Genomic DNA, 24,720 nt, shown 5'->3' with positions numbered 1-24,720 from the left:
CATAGTCGCTTTGAGAAGTATGTGAAAAGCAAGAGCTCCCCCTAAATTTGTGCATAGCTTATGATTTGCTTTGGACTGCAAATGCACAGAGAGTTAGGCTCATGGGTTACTCTTCCATGTCACATACATCTTGGTGGAGTGCTCAAAATGATAATAATTAAATACATGCACTCATCACCAAGCAAAGTGAATGATCATATAGGGATAAAATGATAGTGTCATCCAACAAGCATTAATGTAGCATATGATCAAACACACATGATCATCCAAGTATCTCACAGACAGAAAGTATCTCAAACAAGCAAATAAAGTTCAACCACCAAAGCAAGAGAGAATAAGAAAGCAACGCTCTCTCTCGAAGCCTATGATCTATACATTTTTCTCCCCCTTTGGCAACAAGTTACCAAAAAGTTCCTAGAAAATGCATAGCACTAAATCGTCTCTCAGGCTTGGTCTTCAGGTGGTGGTGTTCGGATAACTCCAAGAGCGAAGGCTTTAGTCGATGTAGATGGAGCTGATAGAGTAGGTGCTGGAGCTGGTGGCACTGACGCTGTAGCTGGTGCAGATGAAGTGGCTCTGGTGTCTGGAACTGGCACTGCAGCTGACCTCTGAGCTCTAGGCACTCTAGCAAATGCATCATTGGTTGTCTTGCCCTTCCTCTCCTGCATTTCATCCTGAAGTTGCTCCACAACAGAATGGATCTCAGTTACCTTCACATCCATGTCATAGAACTTCTGCTCTATGATCCTTTCCAAGCTCTCCTGGTTTTGAGTCAGGGTGGCCATCCCTTTCTCAATCCTTCGAGTGGATGCAATCAAGTAGCCACGCTGATCTTGCTTGCTCTTTAGAAGATACTGAGATGCTTCTTCAGTAGTTGGCATCCTTGCAGCCTTTTCAGCCTTTGCCTTCTCATTCTTGGCTTGTGCGTGCACAGAAGATGGTTCATTTTCATCCATCACCACAGTGTTGTCCTCAAATTCTGGGTAGATGGGAAGGTGCTCCTTGTCCAGCAGATATGTGCCAGTGCCCATCTTGGAGTTAATTAGCTCCTGTATCTGTGGGGCATACCCACAACTCCTCTTTTGATCTGCAGCTGTCCTCTTTATGGTTTCCACTATAAGAATCATGACCTTGAATTTTTGTGGAACATCAAAAATGTGCAGCAAGTTGATGGATTGACCTCTGATAATCTTGTGATCACCTGACTTTTGGCAAGAGAGTGTGCCTGAGGATCCAGTTGATAGTTGGCAAGCCTGATAGAAGGTAATGTGCAGATCCAAACTTGTGTGTCTCAAGAGCAGCATCTGGGATCTCCTTGTACATGTGTGCCATGGTGTTGTGATCATTCTTCTTCTTGGCATAGACATCCAAGTCATCTTCACTCTCTTCTGGAGCATTGATCAATTTTGCCCATTCAGCAACCGTTGACTAGTAGCTAGTGCCTTCAGACATCCAGACAATCCTTCCATCTGGGTAGAAGTGAGCTGTGGAGTAGAACTGCATGATGAGCTCATCATTCCATTTTGTGAGCTTCTGAGCCACAAACTCATCCACTCCACAAGCCTTGAAGCAGTCATATACACCAGGGAAGTGATCCTCATTTTCCTCAACGAATTTCCGATCAACCCATCTCATGTCACACACTATGGGCTTCTTGTCAAGCAACACCGTCTCATAAAAATCCTATTGTTCTTTGGTATGGAACCTGTAGTCCACAATAGTTCTCCTTTTGGTGGCATATGGATCTGACTCCCTCCATAGCCTCAATCTTGAATCCTTCGTTATCTTCATGTTCTCAGCTACTGGATGAGCATCATTGTGATCTGGAATTTTTGGCTTTAATTTCCTCAAGACATGTGACTCATCATCTTCTTCTTCCATGGCAGCTTCAGGCATTGGGGCCTTGTTTTTCTCCTCAGCAGGGATGTTCCTGGTGCTCCTCTTTGGTTTTGGCTTTGGAGCTGGAGCAGCAGTCTTAGGAGCAGTCTTAGGCTTAGATGGAACAGCCCCTGACCTTATGGCATCTCCCATAAGTTTTTGTGCCTTAGGTGCTGGTGCAGCATCTTCTTCCTCTTCCTCTTTAGAGTCTCTCATGATTGAAGATCTCCCAATCACTCTGGCAGTGGTCTTTTTGACTCTCTCTTTCATCTTCTTATCTACCACAACCTGCTCTTTGGGTGCAGATCCCAAAGTCTCTTGAGTGGATGCTCTGGCTTTAGACATTGGAGCTCTCTTGGCAGGAACCTTTTGCTTCATGCCTCGCTTGGTGGCAGCAGCTGTGCCATATTCCTTCTTCAGGACATTCCTCTTTGAGGTGGTTTCTTCTTCCTCAGCCACATAGTCCTCATCCTCTGATTCCGAGGTTCTTTTCTTGCTGGCCCTGGTGGCAGCCTTTGGCAGATTGCTTGGTGTGCTCCTGCTGCCATCAACTGAGCCGCTAGAGGGACTAGTACCCTCACTCATGTGAACCTACTCCTCTTCCCTGTTCTGGCTGTCACTTTGATCAGACATATTGCAAACACTGACAACTGACCCTATGAATAGATTATAGATGAGGTAGAGTGGATGAGCATCACAAAATACAGAGGTTTTTGCAAAAGAATGAATTAAAAACTTAGTTTTAGTTTTCCACAGAAAGCATTTCGGATCTACCGATTTGCAAACTCGGTGATACCGAAGCAGCTTTTGGAACCTAAACTAGTGAACTCGGTCAGACCGAGTCACAGTTCGGTGGCACCGAGACTGCTAGGGTTTCACAAAGTGCTGAACTCGGTCACACCGATTTGCAATTCTCGGTCAGACCGAGAATCACAAGTGCAATGGCCTGAGCCAAATCGGTGGAACCGATTTCATCAACTCGGTCGGTCCGAGATGGTTTCGGCGGAAACCTAACCCTAAATTTTCAATTCACGACTAAACTACGGAGTGTTTTCGATGGATAGAATGATCTCAATCGTGGCAAGATACATGGCAAAGCAATGTGCTGGGGAATCGGAGTTAGAACAACACAAAGTTCAAGTCCATACCCTAGTTTAGCAATGAACTTGCTACGGAAGCAACGGTGGAGATGATCCCGTTGACGGCGGCGGAGACCAGCGGCAGGAGGCGGCTGACAACGAGGAGGGCGATTCGGAGACCCAGGGAGGCAGAGCGGGCTAAGCGCGGGTGAGGAGGTTCGGAAAGTTTTCCAAAATTTGACCCGTGGATATATATAGCCCGACCCTGTCGGTGTGACCGAGTGGAACAACTCGGTGGCACCTAGATTCATAACTGCAAGCAGTTACTGAAACTCGGTGTGACCAAAAAGTTCAAATCAGTTGCACCGAGATTGAAAACCTAGATCGACTTAGTAATCTTGGTATGATCGAAATGGGTGAATTGGTCAGACCGAAACGCACAAAGAAGTTTTGGAAGTTTAAGTCTATGACGATTCGGGGACTCCGGGTGCTCCTCACACAGAGTCTTTCAAATCTGACTTGATCAAATTTTGTGATGCAGCATGAATAGAGTTTGAGACGAGAAAAGCATAGATAGCTAGAGAAGGTTCTTAGGCATTCTTGTCCATCCACTTGGCCAAAAGAAAGGGAACCAATCAATCAAAACAACAAGTGGATGTCCTCGAATGAGAAAATTATGCAACCAACATGCTCAGACAATAAAATGACAAATGAAATATGTGGCAAAGCATGCACAAACAATTTTAGCATCTATCAAGAAATTGGCGATGACTAGGTCATCTATATATGAGTATATTGACTTAGGAGTCAAATGAGAACATTTGATCATAGGTCATACTCATCGTTTAAGCACAAGTGGGGTTACCACTTTTACATAAATTGTTGTTGTGTTCACACCATTAGAGTTGCTTTAACTCAATTGTTAGAGTAAAGCTCCCCCTAGATGTGAGTTCCCCCCTAAGAGGGATGAACTAACCTTGGGTTTTGTCGATGATGACTTCATGTAGATGTTGAAGATGTGGATGCTCTAAGTTGATGTAGATCATTTAGAGCTATCCTTTGGAGTGTGTTGCACTTTCAATACCTACACGGGTTAGTCCCACAAGGAACAAACAAGGATATCATAGACATGAGTGATGCACACACAAGATGATGTCTATGAAAGCTTTAGGTTACCTTGTCCCTTGTCTTACCAACAAGTGGGTTTGTGACTCCTTGAACTAGTGCAAGATGTGGAAGTTGATTGCACTCGTTCTTTGCCAAAATGATAAGAGTGAAGTATGTTGGCGGAGTCACCCTCAAGAACTCTCTAGTTCTTCTTCTTCGGGATCCACACCATCTTGATGGGAATCCTCAGAGTTGTAGTTGTACTTGATGAAGTGGAACTTGATGTAGTCTTGGGAACCCACTTGACCAATGCCTTAGGAGCTTCTTCAAATGCATCAATTTCCTCTTGAAGCTTGTCCTTGCCTTTTTGCTTGTGGTCTTGTGGTGGAAGATCATCTTGAGCTTGTGTCCCTTTGGAAGAAGTAGGATCATACTTCTCTTGTTGAGGAACAAACTTCGTCTTGGGGTATTGATCTTCTTCCCACTCAACTCCATTGGCATTGAACTTTTGTTCAAAACCAATACCTTGATTCTTACGGTGCCTTCCTTGCTTGCGTACAATTTCCTCGAATTGCTTACTCCCGGCAAGGCTCTTGTAAACACCTTTCTCTATAATTCCCTTCAATAAGCTATTTTCTTGCTCAAGTGTAACTTGGCTATGAGAATCATTAGTGGAATCAAGAGAACTACTAGAAGCAACAATATTGGATTTAGCATGATTATTGTTACTACTAGAGGAAGAATCTTTCTTGTTCTTGTTAGTAGACTTGACTTGAGGCATGTGAGTGGATAAGAGTAAATGCTTGGCAATGTAAGAAGAACTTTTCTTGCGAAGATCATCATTGATTGCCTTTAAGAACTCATGCTCTTGCTCAAGGTTGAGCTTTTCAAAACGTAATTTCTCATGAGTCCTTAAAAGGTCTCGATGATCTCCTAAGATAGTTTCATGAGCTAACTTCAGAGTGTTTAGCTCTTTAGTTAGAGACTCAATATTCTCCTTATCATTGTCATTCGTTTCATCATAGTATTCATCACTATAGTTGTCAACAAGTAAATCATCATCACCTAACAAGTCATCTTCATCACTATAGAAATCAACATACTCTGGGTGTGATACCTTTGGACCTTTGGCCATGAAGCATCTTCCAATTCCTTCATTTGGTGAATCAAATATGTCGTAGGAGTTGGTTGACACAAGTGCTAGACCGGTAACACCTTCATCTTGAGTATATTCGGAGTCGGAGTGATAGCTTCTATCAGAGTCATTGTCGGAGTCGGAGCCGAATACCCATTCACCAACATGAGCTTGATGTCTTCATTTTGTGTAGCTCCTTGATGACTTGTCCTTCCTTTCCGAATCCTTGCTTCTCTGAGAGGGTCTTCATTCATATCGATCATCCCTACTCCTTCTCTCCCTTGATGGTGATTCTTCTCTTCTACTTTTTCTTTTGGGAGAATCTTCTCTTCTCTTGTGGGGAGCCGTACACTCATTGGAGTAGTGTCCGGGTCTTCGACAATTGTAGCAGTTTCGCGCTCGACTAGAAGATCTTTTGTCATTGTAGGACCTTGACTTGGAACTTCTCTCTTTGCTTCTATTATTGTAGAACTTGTTGAAGTTCTTCACCATTAAGCTCAATTCTTCATTGAAGGTTTGTTTCTCACTTGATGATGTGAGGGCTTCACATGAGGTTTTGTAAGCACCACTTGACTTGTTATGGAGCTCCTCCTTATCCTTGAGTGACATCTCATGAGCAAAAATTCTTCCAATGACTTCTGTTAGCTTGAGATCTTTGTAATTTGGCATCATTTGGATCAATGTGCATGCGGTACCATATTTTCCATCCAAGGCTCATAGGATCTTCTTGATAATGAATTTTTTGGTCATCTCTTCACTTCCTAAGCCGACAATCTCATTTGTGATAAGAGCAAGCCTAGAGTATATTTTAGCGACACCTTCACCATCCTACATTTTGAAATTATCAAGTTGACTTTGAACCATATCCAACTTGGATTCCTTGACGGAGTCGGTACCTTCATGCATATCAATCAAAGTATCCCAAATTTCCTTTGCAATCTCAAGACGGCTGATTTTGTTGAATTCTTCGGGGCACAATCCGTTGATGAGGATATCACAAGCTTGAGCATTGTATTGTAACATCTTCAACTCTACCGCGGTGGCTTCACGATTCGGTTCTCTCCCATCAAAGAATTGACCTTGCAAGCCAACACACACAATAGCCCAAACGGGTGGGTTATGTCCAAGAATATACATTTTCATCTTATGCTTCCAACTAGCAATATTAGTGCCATCAAAGTAAGGACCTCTACAATGGTAATTTCCCTCTCTAGACGCCATACTCTCCTAGGTTGTGAAACCAAGGCTATGACCACCAAAAGCTATGGAAATCAAAGAAAATGGAGACCAAAGCTCTGATACCACTAGCAGGATCGAAAGTATCTCTAGAGGGGGGGTGATTAGACTACTTGACCAAATAAAAATCTAGCCTTTTCCCAATTTTAGTCTTTGGCAGATTTTAGCTATCTTAGCACAAGTCAAGCAATCTTAACACAATTCAAGCAAGCATGCAAAGAGTCTAATAGCAGCGGGAAGTAAAGCATGCAACTTGCAAGAATGTAAAGGGAAGGGTTTGGAGAATTCAAACGCAATTGGAGACACGGATGTTTTTGTCATGGTTTCGATAGGTCGTGCTATCGTACATCCACATTGATGGAGACTTAAACACAGAGGGTAATAGTTGCACGAGTCCACGAAGGGCTCCACCCATGAAGGGTCAACAAAGAAGCAACCTTGTCGATCCCATCATGGCCATCGCCCACGAAGGACTTGCCTCACTAGCGGTAAATCTTCATGAAGTAGGCGATCTCCTTATCCTTACAAACTCCTTGGTTCAACTCCACAATCTTTGTCGGAGGCTCCCAAGTGACACCTAGACAATCTAGGAGACACCACTCTCCAAGAAGTAACAAATGGTGTGTTGATGATGAACTCCTTGCTCTTGTGCTTCAAATGATAGTCTCCCCAACACTCAACTCTCTCTCACAGGATATGGATTTGGTGGAAAGAATATTTGAGTGGAAAGCAACTTGGGGAAGGCTAGAGATCAAGATTCATATGATGGGAATGGAATATCTTTGCCTCAACACATGAGTAGGTGGTTCTCTCTCAGAAAATGTATATTGGAAGTGTAGGTATGTTCTGATGGCTCTCTCCATGATTGAAGAGTGGGTGGAGGGGTATATATAGCCTCCACACAAAAACTAACCGTTACACACAATTTACCAATCTCGGTGAGACCGAATTGAGAAACTCGTTCGGACCGATTTAGCAAACCTAGTGACCGTCAGGATTTTCGGTGGGACTGAGATGCAACTCAGTAGGACCGATATGGTTAGGGTTAGGGCATAACATAATCTCGGCATGACCGATTACACAAACTCGGTGGGACCGATTTTGGTAATAAGCTAACCAGAGAGTTGGTCAGGTAAACTCGGTGGGACCGATCGCTCATTTCGGTGGTACCGAAATGTTACAAAAGGGAAACAAAGAGTTTACATTGCAATCTCGATGGGACCGATCGCTCATCTCGGTAGGACCGAAATGTTACGAAGGGAAACAGAGAGATTAGAACTCCATCTTGTTGTGACCGAGATCCCTATCGGTGAGACCGATTTGCCTAGGGTTTGTGGAAGTGGCTATGACATCTGAACTCGGTGGCGCCGGATAGAAAGAATCGGTGGGGCCGAGTTAGACTTTTGGTTTAGGTCATATGTGGGTGTGGGAACGTAGTTGAGGGTTTTGGAGCATATCACTAAGCACTATGAAGCAAGAACCTCATCAAGCAACACCTCATCCCTCCTTGATAGTATTGGCTTTTCCTATAGACTCAATGTGATCTTGGATCACTAAAATATAAAATGTAGAGTCTTGGCCTTTGATCTTGAGCCAATCTTTTTGTCCTTAGTATTTTGAGGGGTCCACTTTCCTCATCCATGCCATGCCATTCATTGAGCTTTTCCTAAAATATTAATGTTGGAATAATGTTAGCTCAATGAGCTATATGTTGTTAGGAATTACCAAAACCACCTAGGGATAGTTGCACTTTCAGCCGCCCCCTCTCCTTGTCCTATTCGGACTGGGGGGGGGGGAGGGGCACATGGCCTAGCCCTAGCCGCCTCTCCTCTCTTCCACCTAGGCCCACTAAGGCCCATTAAGTCCCCGGGGGGTTCCGGTAACCTCCCGGTACTCCGGTAAAATCCCGATTTCACCCGGAAGACTTCTGATATCCAAAAATAGGCTTCCAATATATCAATCTTCATGTCTCGACCATTTAGAGACTCCTCATCTTGTCCGGGATTACATCCGGGACCCCGAACAACCTTTGGTACATCAAAACATATAAACTCATAATATAACCGTTATAGAAGCTTTAAGCGTGCGGACCCTACGAGTTCGAGAACTATGTAGACATGACCGAGACACGTCTCCGGTCAATAACCAATAGCGGAACCTGGATGTTCATATTGGCTCCCACATATTCTACGAAGATCTTTATCGGTCAGACCGCATAACAACATACATTGTTCCCTTTGTCATCGGTATGTTACTTGCCCGAGATTCGATCATCGGTATCTCAATACCTATTTCAATCTCGTTACCGGGAAGTCTCTTTACTCGTTCCGTAATGCATCATCCCGCAACTAACTCATTAGTTGCAATGCTTACAAGGCTTAAGTGATGTGCATTACCGAGAGGGCCCAGAGATACCTCTCCGACAATCGGAGTGACAAATCCTAATCTCGAAATACGCCAACCCAATAAGTACCTTTGGAGACACCAGTAGAGCACCTTTATAATCACCCAGTTATGTTGTGATGTTTGGTAGCACACAAAGTGTTCCTCCAATAAACGGGAGTTGCATAATCTCATAGTCATAGGAACATGTATAAGTCATGAAGAAAGCAATAGCAACACACTAAATGATCAAGTGCTAAGCTAATAGAATGGGTCAAGTCAATCACATCATTCTCCTAATGATGTGATCCCGTTAATCAAATGAAAACTCATGTCTATGGTTATGAAACATAACCATCTTTGATTAACGAGCTAGTCAAGTAGAGGCATACTAGTGACACTCTATTTGTCTATGTATTCACACATGTATTATGTTTCCGGTTAATACAATTCCAGCATGAATAATAAACATTTATCATGATATAAGGAAATAAATAATAACTTTAATTGCCTCTAGGGCATATTTCCTTCAGTCTCCCGCTTGCACTAGAGTCAAGAATCTAGATTACACAATAATGATTCTAACACCCATGGAGCCTTGGTGTTGATCATGTTTTGCTCGTGGATGAGGCTTAGTCAACGGGTCTGCAACATTCAGATCCATATGTATCTTGCAAATTTCTATGTCTCCCACCTGGACTAAATCCCGGATGGAATTGAAGCGTCTCTTGATGTGCTTGGTTCTCTTGTGAAATCTGGATTCCTTCGCCAAGGCAATTGCACCAGTATTGTCACGAAAGATTTTCATTGGACCCGATGCACTAGGTATGGCACCTAGAACGGATATGAACTCCTTCATCCAGACTCCTTCATTTGCTGCTTCCGAAGCAGCTATATGTACTCCGCTTCACATGTAGATCCCGCCACAATGCTTTGTTTAGAAATGCACCAACTGACAGCTCCATCGTTCAATGTAAACACGTATCCGGTTTGCGATTTAGAATCGTCCGGATCAGTGTCAAAGCTTGCATCAACGTAACCATTTACGATGAGCTCTTTGTCACCTCCATAAATGAGAAACATATCCTTAGTCCTTTTCAGGTATTTCAAGATGTTCTTGACCGCTGTACAGTGATCCACTCTTGGATTACTTTGGTACCTCCCTGCTAGACTTATAGCAAGGCACACATCAGGTCTGGTACACAGCATTGCATACATGATAGAGCCTATGGCTGAAGCATAGGGAACATCTTTCATTTTCTCTCTATCTTCTACAGTGGTCGGGCATTGAGTCTTACTCAACTTCACACCTTGTAACACATGCAAGAACCCTTTCTTTGCTTGATCCATTTTGAACTTCTTCAAAACTTTGTCAAGGTATGTGCTTTGTGAAAGTCCAATTAAGCGTCTTGATCTATCTCTATAGATCTTGATGCCCAATATATAAGCAGCTTCACCGAGGTCTTTCGTTGAAAAACTCTTATTCAAGTATCCCTTTATGCTATCCAGAAATTATATATCATTTCCAATCAACAATATGTCATCCACATATAATATTAGAAATGCTACAGAGCTCCCTCTCACTTTCTTGTAAATACAGGCTTCTCCAAAAGTCTGTACAAAACCAAATGCTTTGATCACACTATCAAAGTGTTTATTCCAACTCCGAGAGGCTTGCACCAGTCCATTAATGGATCGCTGGAGCTTGCACACTTTGTTAGCTCCCTTTGGATCGACAAAACCTTCTGGTTGCATCATATACAACTCTTCTTCCAGAAATCCATTCAGGAATGCAGTTTTGACATCCATTTGCCAAATTTCATAATCATAAAATGCGGCAATTGCTAACATGATTCGGACAGACTTAAGTATCGCTACGGGTGAGAAGGTCTCATCGTAGTCAATCCCTCAAACTTGTCGAAAACCTGTCGCAACAAGTCGAGCTTTGTAGATAGTAACATTACCGTCAGCGTCAGTCTTCTTCTTGAAGATCCATTTATTCTCAATTGCTTGCCGATCATCGGGCAAGTCAACCAAAGTCCACACTTTGTTCTCATGCATGGATCCCATCCCAGATTTCATGGCTTCAAGCCATTTTGCGGAATCTGGGCTCACCATCGCTTCATCATAGTCCATAGGTTCATCATGATCTAGTAGCATGACTTCCAGAACAAGATTACCGTACCACTCTGGTGCGGATCTTACTCTAGTTGATCTACGAGGTTCAGTAGTAACTTGATCTGAAGTTCCATGATCATCATCATTAACTTCCTCACTAATTGGTGTAGGCATCACAGAAACTGGTTTCTGTGATGAACTACTTTCCAATAGAGGAGCAGGTATAGTTACCTCATCAAGTTCCACTTTCCTCCCGCTCACTTCTTTCGAGAGAAATTCCTTCTCTAGAAAGGATCCATTCTTAGCAATGAATGTCTTGCCTTCGGATCTGTGATAGAAGGTGTACCCAATAGTCTCCTTTGGGTATCCTATAAAGACACATTTCTTCGATTTGGGTTCGAGCTTATCAGGTTGAAGCTTTTTCACATAAGCATCACAGCCCCAAACTTTTAGATACGACAACTTTGGTTTCTTGCCAAACCACAGTTCATAAGGCGTCGTCTTAACGGATTTCGATGGTGCCCTATTTAATGTGAATGTTGTCGTCTCTAAAGCATAACCTCAAAATGATAGCGGCAAATATGTAAGAGACATCATAGATCGCACCATATCTAGTAAAGTATGATTACGACATTCGGACACACCATTACGCTATGGTGTTCCAGGTGGCGTGAGTTGCGAAACTATTCCACATTGTTTCAAATGTAGACCAAACTCATAACTCAAATATTCTCCTCCACGATCAGATCGTAGAAACTTTATTTTCTTGTTACGATGATTTTCAACTTCACTCTGGAATTCTTTAAACTTTTCAAATGTTTCAGACTTATGCTTCGTCAAGTAGATATACCCATATCTTCTTAAATCATCTGTGAAGGTGAGCAAATAGCAATATCTTCCACGAGCCTCAACATTCATCGGACCACATACATCTCTATGCATGATTTCCAACAAATCCGTTGCTCTCTCCATAGTTCCGGAGAACGGCGTTTTAGTCATCTTGCCCATGAGGCACGGTTCGCAAGTACCAAGTGATTCATAATCAAGTGGTTCCAAAAGTCCATCAGTATGGAGTTTCTTCATGCGCTTTACACCGATATGACCTAAACGGTAGTGCCACAAATATGTTGCAGTATCAATATCTACTCTGCATCTTTTGGCTTCAACATTATGAATATGTGTATCACTACGATCGAGATTCATCAAAAATAGACCACTCTTCAAGGGTGCATGACCATAAAAGATATTACTCATATAAATAGAACATCCATTATTCTCTGATTTAAATGAATAACCGCCTCGCATCAAACAAGATCCAGATATAATGTTCATGCTCAACGCTGGAACCAAATAACAATTATTTAGGTCTAATACTAATCCCAAAGGTAGATGTAGAGGTAGCATGCCGAACGCGATCACATCGACTTTGGAACCATTTCCCACGCGCATCGTCACCTCGTCCTTTGCCAGTGTTCGCTTAATCCGTAGTCCCTGTTTCGAGTTGCAAATATTAGCAACAAAACCAGTATCAAATACCCAGGTGCTACTGCGAGCTCTAGTAAGGTACACATCAATAACATGTAATCACATATACCTTTGTTCACCTTGCCATCCTTCTTATCCGCCAAATACTTGGGGCAGTTCCGCTTCCAGTGACTAGTCTGCTTGCAGTAGAAGCACTCAGTCTCAGGCTTAGGTCCATACTTGGGTTTCTTCTCCTGAGCAGCAACTTGCTTGCTGTTCTTCTTGAAGTTCCCCTTCTTCTTCCCTTTGCCCTTCTTGAAACTGGTGGTCTTACTGACCATCAACACTTGACGCTCCTTCTTCATTTCTACCTCCACAGCCTTTAGCATTGCGAAGAGCTCGGGAATTGTCTTATCCATCCCTTGCATATTATAGTTCATCACGAAGCTCTTGTAGCTTGGTGGAAGTGATTGGAGAATTCTGTCAATGACGCTATCATCCAGAAGATTAGCTCCCAGTTGAGTCAAGTGATTGCAGTACCCAAACATCTTGAGTATATGCTCACTGACAGAACTATTCTCCTCCATCTTGCAGCAATAGAACTTATTGGAGACTTCATATCTCTCAATCCGGGCATTCTTTTGAAATATTAACTTCAACTCCTGGAACATCTCATATGCTCCATGACGTTCAAAACGTCGTTGAAGTCCCGGTTCTAAGCCGTAAAGCATGGCACACTGAACTATCGAGTAGTCATCAACACATGACTGCCAGGCATTCACAATGTCTGCAGTTACTGGAGCAGGTGGTACACCTAGCGGTGCTTCCAGGACGTAATTCTTCTGAGCAGCAATGAGGATAATGCTCAAGTTACGGACCCAGTCCGTGTAATTGCTACCATCATATTTCTACTTTGCTTTCTCAAGGAACACATTAAAATTCAACGGAACAACAACACGGGCCATCTATCTACAATCAAACATAGACAAGCAAGGTACTATCAGGTACTAAGTTCATGATAAATCTAAGTTTAATTAATCATATTACTTAAGAACTCCCACTTAGAAAGACATCCCTCTAATCTTCGAAGTGATCACGTGATCCAAATCAACTAAACCATAACCGACCATCACGTGAAATGGAGTAGTTTTCAATGGTGAACATCACTATGTTGATCATATCTACTATATGATTCACGCTCGACCTTTCGGTCTTAGTGTTCTGAGGCCATATCTGCGTATGCTAGGCTCGTCAAGTTTAACCTGAGCATTCTGAGTGTGCAAAACTGGCTTGCACCCATTGTAGATGGATGTAGAGCTTATCACACCCGATCATCACGTGGTGTCTGGGCACGACGAACTTTGGCAAAGGTGCATACTCAGGGAGAACACTTTTTATCTTGAAATTCAGTGTGAGATCATCTTATAATGCTACTGTCAATCAAAGCAAGATAAGAAGCATATAAACATCACATGCAATCAATATAAGTGATATGATATGGCCATCATTATCTTGTGCTTGTGATCTCCATCTCCGAAGCACCGTCATGATCACCATCGTCACTAGTGCCACACCTTGATCTCCATTGTAGCATCGTTGTCGTCTCGCCAATCTTATGCTTCCATGACTATCGCTACCGCTTAGTGATAAAGTAAAGCATTACAGGGTGATTGCATTGCATACAATAAAGCGACAACCATAAGGCTCTTGCCAGTTGCCGATAACTCAGTTACAAAACATGATCATCTCATACAATAAAATTTAGCATCATGTCTTGACCATATCACATCACAACATGCCCTGCAAAAAAACATTAGACGTCCTCTACTTTGTTGTTGCAAATTTTACGTTGGTGCTACGGGCTTAGCAAGAACCGTTCTTACCTATGCATCAAAACCACAACGATAGTTTGTCAAGTTGGTGTTGTTTTAACCTTCGCAAGGACCGGGCGTAGCTACACTCGGTTTAACTAAAGTTGGAGAAACTGACACCCGCTAGCTACCTATGTGCAAAGCACGTCAGTAGAACCAGTCTCGTGTAAGCGTACACGTAATGTCGGTCCAGGTCGCTTCATCCAACAATACCATCGAACCAAAGTATGACATGCTGGTAAGCAGTATGACTTATATCGCCCACAACTCACTTGTGTTCTACTCGTGCATATGACATCTACGCATAAAAACTGGCTCGGATGCCACTATTGGGTAACGTAGTAATTTCAAAAAAATTCCTACGCACACACAAGATCATGGTGATGCACAGCAATGAGAGGGGACAGTGTTGTCCACGTACCCTCGTAGACCGAAAGCGGAAGCGTTAGCACAACACAGTTGATGTAGTCGTACGTCTTCATGATCTGACCGATCAAGTACCGAACGTATGGCACCTCTGAGTTCAGCACACGTTCAGCCCAATGACGTACCTCAAACTCCGATCAAGCCGAGTGTTGAGGGAGAGTTTCGTCAGCATGACGGTGTGGTGACGATGTTGATGTTCTACCGACGCAGGGCTTCGCCTAAGCACCGCTACAGCAATATCGAGGTGGACTATGGTGGAGGGGGGCACCGCACACGACTAAAATATCAAACAATCAATTGTTGTGTCTATGGGTTGCCCCCTGCCCCTGTATATAAAGGAGCAAGGGGGGGGGGTGCGGCTGGCCATGGAGGAGGCGTGCCAGGAGGAGTCATACTCCCACCGTGAGTAGGACTCCCCACCTTTCGTAGTTGGCTTTGGACTTGGGAGGGGAAAGGAGTGGAGGAGAAGAAGGAAGGGGGGAGGGGTGCACAGCCCAGCCCTAGCCGCCTCTCCTCTCTTCCACCTACGCCCACTAAGGCCCATTAAGTCCCCGGGGGGTTCCGGTAACCTCCCGGTACTCCGGTAAAATTCCGATTTGACTCGGAAGACTTCCGATATCCAAACATAGGCTTCCAATATATCAATCTTCATGTCTCGACCATTTCGAGACTCCTCGTCATGTCCAGGATCACATCCGGGACTCGAACAACCTTCGGTACATCAAAACATATAAACTCATAATATAACTGTCATAGAACCTTTAAGCGTGCGGACCCTATGGGTTCGAGAACTATGTAGACATGACCGAGACACGTCTCCGGTCAATAACCAATAGCGGAACCTGGATGTTCATATTGGCTCCCACATATTCTACAAAGATCTTTATCGGTCAGACCACATAACAATCCTTTGTCATCGGTATGTTACATGCCCGAGATTCGATCGTCGGTATCTCAATGCCTAGTTCAATCTCATTACCGGCAAGTCTCTTTACTCATTCCGTAATGCATCATCCCGCAACTAACTCATTAGTTGCAATGCTTGCAAGGCTTAAGTGATGTGCATTACTGAGAGGGCCCAGAGATACCTCTCCAACAATCAGAGTGACAAATCCTAATCTCAAAATACGCCAACCCAACAAGTACCTTTGGAGACACCTGTAGAGCACCTTTATAATCACCCAGTTACGTTGTGATGTTTGGTAGCACACAAAGTGTACCTCCGGTAAACGGGAGTTGCATAATCTCATAGTCATAGGAACATGTATAAGTCATGAAGAAAGCAATAGCAACAAACTAAACGATCAAGTGCTAAGCTAACGGAATGGGTCAAGTCAATCACATCATTCTCCTAATGAAGTGATCCCGTTAATCAAATGACAACTCATGTATATGGTTAGGAAACATAACCATCTTTTATTAACGAGCTAGTCAAGTAGAGGCATACTAGTGACACTCTGTTTGTCTATGTATTCACACATGTATTATGTTTCCAGTTAATACAATTCTAGCATGAATAAGAAACATTTATCATGATATAAGGAAATAAATAATAACTTTATTATTGCCTCTAGGGCATATTTCCTTCATTATGATGAAGACTATCTATGAACAATATTTGAATCTTCTCTGGATTCTTTTATGTATGATTGGTTATATTTGCAAGTCTCTTCAAATTATCAGTTTGGTTTGGCCTACTAGATTGATCTTTCTTGCAATGGGAGAAGTGCTTAGCTTTGGGTTCAATCTTGCGGTGTCCTTTCCTAGTGACAGTAGGGGCAGCAAGGCACGAATTGTATTGTTGCCATCGAGGATAATAAGATGGGGTTTTTATCATATTGCATGAATTTATCCCTCTACACCATGTCATCTCGCTTAAGGTGTTACTCTGTTTTATGAACTTAATACTCTACATGCATCCTGGATAGCGGTCGATGAGTGGAGTAATAGTAGTAGATGCAGGCAGGAGTCGGTCTACTTGTCTTGGACGTGATGCCTATATGCATGATCATACCTAGATATTCTCATAATTATGCTCAATTCTGTCAATTGCTCAACAGTAATTCATTCACCCACCGTAAAATTGTAGCGACCCGACCCCAAACGGTCAAGTCTCTGTGCTTCAGTGTCATCCCTGGATCGGTAATGCTGACACACATAGTACTCGAAGGATTTATAGCAGAGTAGCAATCACACAGTTATTACATCGAAAGTCTCAAAAGAGAACTTATTACAATAATATGGCTTAAGGCCATCTAACACAATAACAGCGGAAGGCTTGGAAGATAAAGTGAGTCCATCAGCTCCAACGGCATGGCTGAGCTACATGACAACGACCTAACGAACCTTACTCCTCGTCTGAAAAGTCTGCAACATAATACGTTGCAGCCCGAAAACGGGTCAGTACATGGAATATGCTGGCAAAGTAACACAGTAGAGCAAGAACAGAATAATGCTATCACTACATGCATATTTGGCTGGTGGAAAGCTCTACGGTTACAATTTTTGCGAAAAGCTAAATTTTCCCTACAACAAAGGAATATATTTTAAATTTACTATCATGGTAGTTGAAACATCATTGAGAAGGTTCCTCCAACTCAATCCCAATTAAAGTGATTAACAACCCAACAATATTAATTAAGAGTGATGAGATACTTAAGATACTCCAAGTACTAGACACTCAAGATTGTCCATAACCGGGGACACGGCTAACCATGATTAGTTTATACACTCTGCAGAGGTTTGCGCACTTTTCCCCAGAAGACTCGATCGCCTCCGTTGGATTTCTCGCACTGCATGATGTTTGAGAAATGGATGACCGAGACACAGTCTTTCAGAAACATTCACTCTCTACTCCGGGTAGACCATACCAAACCTACAAACCCACTACCTGCTGACCTACCTCTTCAAGAGCTTCATGTAACTTACTCAACTATGCTAGAGCCCATAATAGCTTGTGGCTGCACACGGAAGTTTCTAGCATGAATCATCTTAGTTCCCTTTGAGCCTGGGTGGCGGTCCATAGGAAGATCACACGGGTACTCCGGGATTTCCAAAAAATACAGGCAACACTACGTACTCCAGGTGCCTCAGTCCACCCAGATGTATATTTAAGTTGCCACCTTAAGTTGAACCATTAATTAACATTCTCACATCTGTCATGGATTTCACTCACCCAAACCACGTCTACGAGCATAGCATAGCAATATAAGCAACGCGTAGAAGTAACTTCCAAAGGTTTGAATGTAATAGGGTAATAGGTTCTACCTCATCAACTACTTCCCAACCCACATGTTAATGACATCCTAACCATGCAATGTTTGAGGATTGGAACTAATGCATAAAAACTGGGTGGTAAAGGGATATGATCAAAGTGTTACTTGCCTTGCTGACGATCTGCGAAACCTAGAGACTCCAAATAACGCGCTTCGCACTCCGGGAATTCTATCGCAAGCAAAAATAACATACATAAGCAACAATCAAAGGAGCACAGGTAAAACTCAAATAAGAAGATCTAACCGTAAAGTTCAACTTAAGAACACTGGCTTGCAAGAAGAATCAAACCAAACGGAGCAACGAAACTCAAACGGCGAAGGAAACAAGATCCGTTTACTAATCTGAACTAGGGTCAAATTTTACAGTACCAAAATCTTGTTCAAGTTGGTTAAGAGGAAAGAGGGTCTCGAGACGAAGATCCAGGCGCTTGAATCGCCTGATTCCGACTAACGAGCGAAGAGATAAACAGAAACAAAAATCGGATCAGAAATCACGATCGAGAATAATCGTGGAAAAATCCGATAAAAAGAAAGTTGACGAACAGACTAACGAACGAGGGTTCATTAGCTATAACTAACGGGCGAAAACCGTTCATTAACACGAACGTACGGACGAATGTCTGCTAATTAGAAGAACCTGGAAAAACCGGCGAACCGATCTAAAAAAAGAACGAACTAGGGTTTTCTTAAAAAACCGGACGGTTTAAAAAAAACCGGCAGCGATGGATCAGCGCGGTACCTCTGGCGAGGCGGGATTGGGGCGGCGGCTTCGCGGGGCGGCGGGGCTCGGCGACGGCGCGTTGCGGCAAGGTGGCGGCGTGGCTCGGCGTCGGGGCAGGCGGTGGTTGGTGGTGGTGGTAGCTCGGGGGGGGGGAGTATATAAAGAAGGCGGGGGCGGCTTGGAGGAGGGGCCAAGGCGGCGGCGAGGAGGAGTCCCGGCCGGACTCCTCATCCGAGTCGGCGGCAGCGGCGCGTGCGCGAGGGAAGGCGGCGGCGCGGGGCGGTTGGGCCGGCGGCTGGGCTTTGGCCCAGTTGGCCTGCGCACTCTTTTTTTAAATAAATTCCGCCGAAACTAACAAAAATCCTAGAAAATAAAATAAAAATCTAAAAATGCCAAAACAAATTTTCACCGTCTAAACAAAAAATTTAGAACGAGATGAACATTTTCTTGGCCCTAAAATGCAATTTTGAAAACGTGCAATTTTTCTAATGCAAATAAAATCCAAATAAAATCCAATAAATGATTTAAATAATTTCCTGCAATATTTCAATTATTTTGAAGAAGTCATGTTATCTCCTCTCATTTATTTTTAATATATAAAATATTTTTTGGAGAGAAAAATAATTAAAATCAGAAATCCTCGTTTCATTATTTGGTAAAAATCAAATATGAAAACCGGGAAATCCCAAACTCTCTCCGTGGGTCCTTGCGTTGCTTAGGATTTTGAGGATTGTGAAACAGAATGCAGTAAAATATGATATGCATGAATGATCTATGTATAACATTCCAAATTGAAAATTTGGGATGTTACAAACCTACCCCCCTTAAGATGAATCTCGCCCTCAAGATTCGGGTTGGCTAGAAAATAGGTGTGGGTGGTCTTTGCGAAGATCATCCTCTCGTTCCCAGGTAGCTTCATCCTCGGTATGGTGGCTCCACTGAACTTTGCAAAACTTGATAACCTTGCTGCGGGTGTCTCGGCTGCCAAACTCAAGACTCTTAACTGGCTTTTCCTCATAAGTCAAATCACTGTCGAACTGAATTGCCTCCAAGGGTACTGTATCTCTTAACGGTATATCGGCCATCTCAGCATGACACTTCTTCAACTATGAAACGTGGAACACATCGTGAACTCCTGACAATCCCTCAAGTAACTCCAACTTGTAGGCAACCTCTCCCATCCGTTCCAAAACACGATACGGTCCTACAAATCTCAGGGCTAACTTTCCTTTAACTCCAAATTGTTTCACTCCTCGCAAAGGCGATACACGCAGATATGCTCTGTCTCCAATTTCATAGGTTACCTCCTTGCATTTTGAGTCTGCATAACTCTTCTCCCTGGACTGAGCAATCTTCAGTCTATCACGAATCAGCTTAACTTTCTCTTTAGAATCCTTGATCAGGTCTGGTCCAAACAACTTCAGTCTCCTACTTCATCCCACATCAACGACGTTCTGCACCTTCGTCCATACAGGGCTTCGAACAGTGCCATATTCAAACTGGCTTGGTAACTATTGTTGTATGAGAACTCTGCGTAAGGCAAATTGTCATCCATACTAGATACATAATCTAACGCACAGGCTCTCAACATATCTTCCAGAATCTGGTTGACTCTCTCAGTCTGTCCATCCGTTTATGGGTGAAATGCGGTACTGAACTCCAATCTCGTACCCAAAGTCTGGTGTAACTGATGCCAAAACTTTGAGGTAAATTGCATTCCTCTATCACATATGATAGTCCTCGGAACTCCATGCAGACATACGATCCTGGGCATATATATCTTGGCCAACATCGCACTTGTATAAGTGGTTTTCACTGGGATAAAGTGAGCCACTTTGGTCAAGTGATCAACTACTACCCATATGGAATCATATCCTGATTTGGTCCTGGGCAATCCGGTGATAAAATCCATGCCAAGTTTATCCCACTTCCATTCGGGTATCGTCGTAGGCTGTAACAATCCTGCCGGCTTTTGATGCTCTGCCTTCAATCTCTGACATACATCACATACGACTACATACTCAGCAATATCCTTCTTCATCCCTGTCCACCAGAAACGTTCCTTCAAATCCAAATACATCTTGGTGTTTCTGGGGTGTATCGAGTATGGTGAGTCATGCTTCCTATAGTATTAACTTCCTGATCTCTGTGTTATTGGGCACGTATATCCGGTCCTCAAACCATAAGGTATCGTGCTCATCCTCACGAAAACCTTTGGCCTTTCCTTTTCTCATTTTCTCCTTTATCTTGGCAATCTCTTTGTCATCCTTCTGAACTTCCTGAATCTTACCCAACAATGTCGACTAAACTTCCATTGTTGCAACAAAACCTCTAGGAACAATCTCTAATCGAAGTTCCATGATATCCTCTGCTAACTCCTTTGGCACTCCCTTATTTGCAAGGATATTAGCATAACTCTTCCGGCTCAAAGCGTCTGCTACGACATTGGCCTTTCCTGGATGATAGTGCAGCTTCATGTCATAATCCTTTATAAGCTCCAACCATCTCCTCTGCCTAAGGTTCAGTTCCTTTTGTGTGAAGATGTACTTCAAACTTTTATGATCCATGTACACATCACAACGGTTTCCAATAAGGTAATCTCTCCACGTCTTTAATGCATGCACTACGGCTGCTAACTCCAAATCATGCATGTCATAATTCAACTCGTGAGGTTTCAGTTGTCGTGAGGCATACGAAACAACTCTTCCATCCTGCATAAGCACACTTCCAAGTCCTAAGCAAGAGGCATCGTATTACACTAGGAAATCCTTATGTATATCTGGCATTGTCAGCACTAGGGCTGTAGTCAAACGTTTCTTCAACTCCTGGAAACTTGCCTCGCAATCTTTCATCTATTTAAACTTAGTATCCTTCTTCAATAATTCCGTCATTGGTTTCGCAATCTTTGAAAATTCTCAATGAATCTCTGATAGTATCCTGCGAGTCCAAGAAAACTGCGGATCTCGCTAACTGAAGTGGGTGCTAACCATTCAGTGACTGACTGAACCTTGCTGGGGTCTACTGCTATACCTTCTCCTGATATAACATGTCCAAGGAATCTAACTTCCTTCAACCAAAACTCGCATTTGCTGAACTTGGCATACAACTGGTGTTCTCTGAGTTTCTCGAGAACTAATCGCAAATGCTCCTTGTGCTCCTCTTCATTCTTCGAGTATACCATCATATCATTAATAAACACCACAACAAACTTGTCCAAATATTCCATGAATACCTTGTTCATCATGCTCATGAAATAGGCAGGGGCGTTAGTCAGTCCAAACGACATGACCGTATACTCATATAATTCGTAACGCGTGGTGAATGCTGTCTTTGGTATATCTTTCTCTCGGATCTTCAGCTGATGGTATCCCGATCGCAAATCGATCTTTGAAAACACCTTAGCTCCTTGCAGCTGATCAAACAGATCATTGATCAACGGCAGTGGGTACTTGTTCTTGATCGTCACTTCATTCAAGGCCCGATAATCAACAACCATTCTTAGGGATTTATCCGTCTTCTCAACCAAAAGCACTGGGGCTCCCCAAGGTGATGAACTCCTTCGAATGTATCCTTTCTCCAATAACTACTTGATATGTTTCTTAATTTCCTCCAGATCATTCGCGGGCATCCGATAGGGTCTCTTGGATATTGGCCCGGTCCCTGGCAATAGCTCTATCAAAAACTCAATGTCTCGATCCGGTGGCATGCCTGGTAACTCCTCTGGAAAAACATCCGGGTAATCCCTCACTACAGGCACTTCCTCCTGAACAACTCCCATGAGGGTATTACTTGGCTCCTCCTAGGTACATGCCTAGATACATACTTAATCCTTTTTCCCTCCGGGGTGGTGAGATAAATCGACTTACTAGCACAGTCAATACTTCCCTCATACTTTGACATCCAGTCCATGCCTAATATCACATCCAATCCTTGTGACTCCAAGATGGGTGCCAATGGTTAAGGGTATCTGGTCGCACCATCGTCTAGCCATATACTCTGCTCCAGGTGAACTTACTAACAAAGGGGTCCTAAGGGTTTGGGTTGGTAGTTTAAACTTATCCACAAATCCCCTTGATATGTATGAATGCGATGCACCAGTGTCAAATAGAACAAGAGCGGTAAATGACTTAACCAAATACTTACCTATTACCGCGTCCGGTTGCTCTTCAACCTCCTCCACATTACCGTGGTTCACTTGTCCTTTGTTGAATGGATTGGGCTTCTTCCCAGCGCTCCCATTTCCATTTCCATTCTTTCCTTCAGGACACTCCGTGGCATAGTGTCCATTCTTCCCAAACTTGAAGCAAGTAACGTGACTTAGATCTCTTTTGGCGGGTGTGGCTGGATTGGGGCGGTTCTGATTGTTATTGGCTCCGTTCCCATTCCAGTTCTTAGAACCATTGTGGTTATGCGATCCTCCTCCGGTGTGGTTATGACCTCCATGGTTATGAACAAGTCCTCCCGAGTTCAGGGTTAGGCAAGGCTTCTGCTGAGCTCCTAAGTTATACCTCCCTTGTCCATACTTCCTCTTACGACTCTCAATATGCTGCTGCTTCCCTTCAATCATAAGAGCCTTATCTACCAACTCCTGGTAGTTCTTGAAGGTTTCTACCATCAACTGCATGCTCATCTCATCATCCAGTCCTTCCATAAACTTCTCCTGCTTCGCGGCATCTGTGGCCACATCATCAGGGGCATAGCGAGATATCTTGCTAAATTCATCCACGTACTAAGCCACAGTACGGTTCCTCTGGTGTAAGTTGCAAAACTCACGCTTCTTCAGATTCATGGATCCAGTTGAGACATGAGCTGCACGGAAAGCTTGCTGAAACTGGTCCCATGTCACCGTGGCTATAGGGTAGGTGATAGTGTAATTCTCCCACCATGATGCTGCTGGTCCATCTAACTGATGTGCTACAAAACGCACCTTTTCAGCATCAGTACATCTTGCAGTGGTTAACTCCCTTCCAATCCTGCGGAGCCAATCATCTGCTACTAGGCTCGGTGCTACTGGAAAACACCGGTGGCTGTAACCTTAGAAAACGGGCTAGGTTGTCCACTGGCGGTGGGTTGTTGTTGTTGTTGCCCTAGTTCTGAACTAGCAATTGCATCAAGGTGTTCTACTGCTGGATCAACTGAGTGAGCTCCGGTGGAAAAGCAAATCCGGGGTCACGTCTCGGAGGCATCTGATGGGTTTAGATGGAAGAGATTAGAATAGAATGAGGTATAATGAGAAGGCACTACCCATATGCACATGAGACAAACACAATCATTGCACTTAATCAATCAAGCAAGGGCATAAAGTGGTCTAGAACTATCGCAAAAGTGCTCAACTACTACTGAATACATGGGGGGAATACTACCAATCATTGGGTGGTCATCTAGAAATTTTGATCGGTGGAGGACTCCATGATATCTGCTCCAGCTTCATCTTCAAAGTCATCATCACTAGGGTCGGAGTCAGTGTCATCGATGATGATGTAGTCCTCCGGATGAATCTCCTTGGGTTCTTCATCTTCTTCTACTGGTGTGGGGTCTCCCATAAATATTCCGATCTTCTTAATCAGGTCATCATTCTTCTCCAGTAGTGTCGCAATTTCCTCCTCACATCCATCGCGTGTAGACTTAAGTTCTTCTTCCAGCTCGATGATCGTTGTCTTCGCCTTCTTCAAATCTATCATGTCTAAGCACATCTGATTCTCCTAATGTCGAATGTGTTGGTTTAGTTCCTGGATGAAAGCTGCAATTGATCTATCCTTCTTGGTACTGATCATCTCCCATTGCTCGTCTCGGCGCCCACATATCTGGTAGATAGTGTCCTTAAGATCCTTGCGATATACTTCTCCAATGCGTCCCATGGTGATGTGAGCTGCCATACTCTTTCCTAAACTCCAGGTTGGTGCGTCGAAGGAAAATTCTATAGGCTTAGTGACTGACGTGAATGTCCTTCCTGGAACTTGAACTTGAATCATCCATCGCTCCTCTTCGGGTAAAGTGGCATTGTAAGTCCCGGTGAAGCTTGGTATTC

This window comes from Triticum aestivum, chromosome 1A (assembly GCF_018294505.1).
Source record: "Triticum aestivum cultivar Chinese Spring chromosome 1A, IWGSC CS RefSeq v2.1, whole genome shotgun sequence".
In the NCBI taxonomy this organism is placed as follows: Eukaryota; Viridiplantae; Streptophyta; class Magnoliopsida; order Poales; family Poaceae; genus Triticum; species Triticum aestivum.
Note: the sequence above shows the minus strand (reverse complement) of the source record.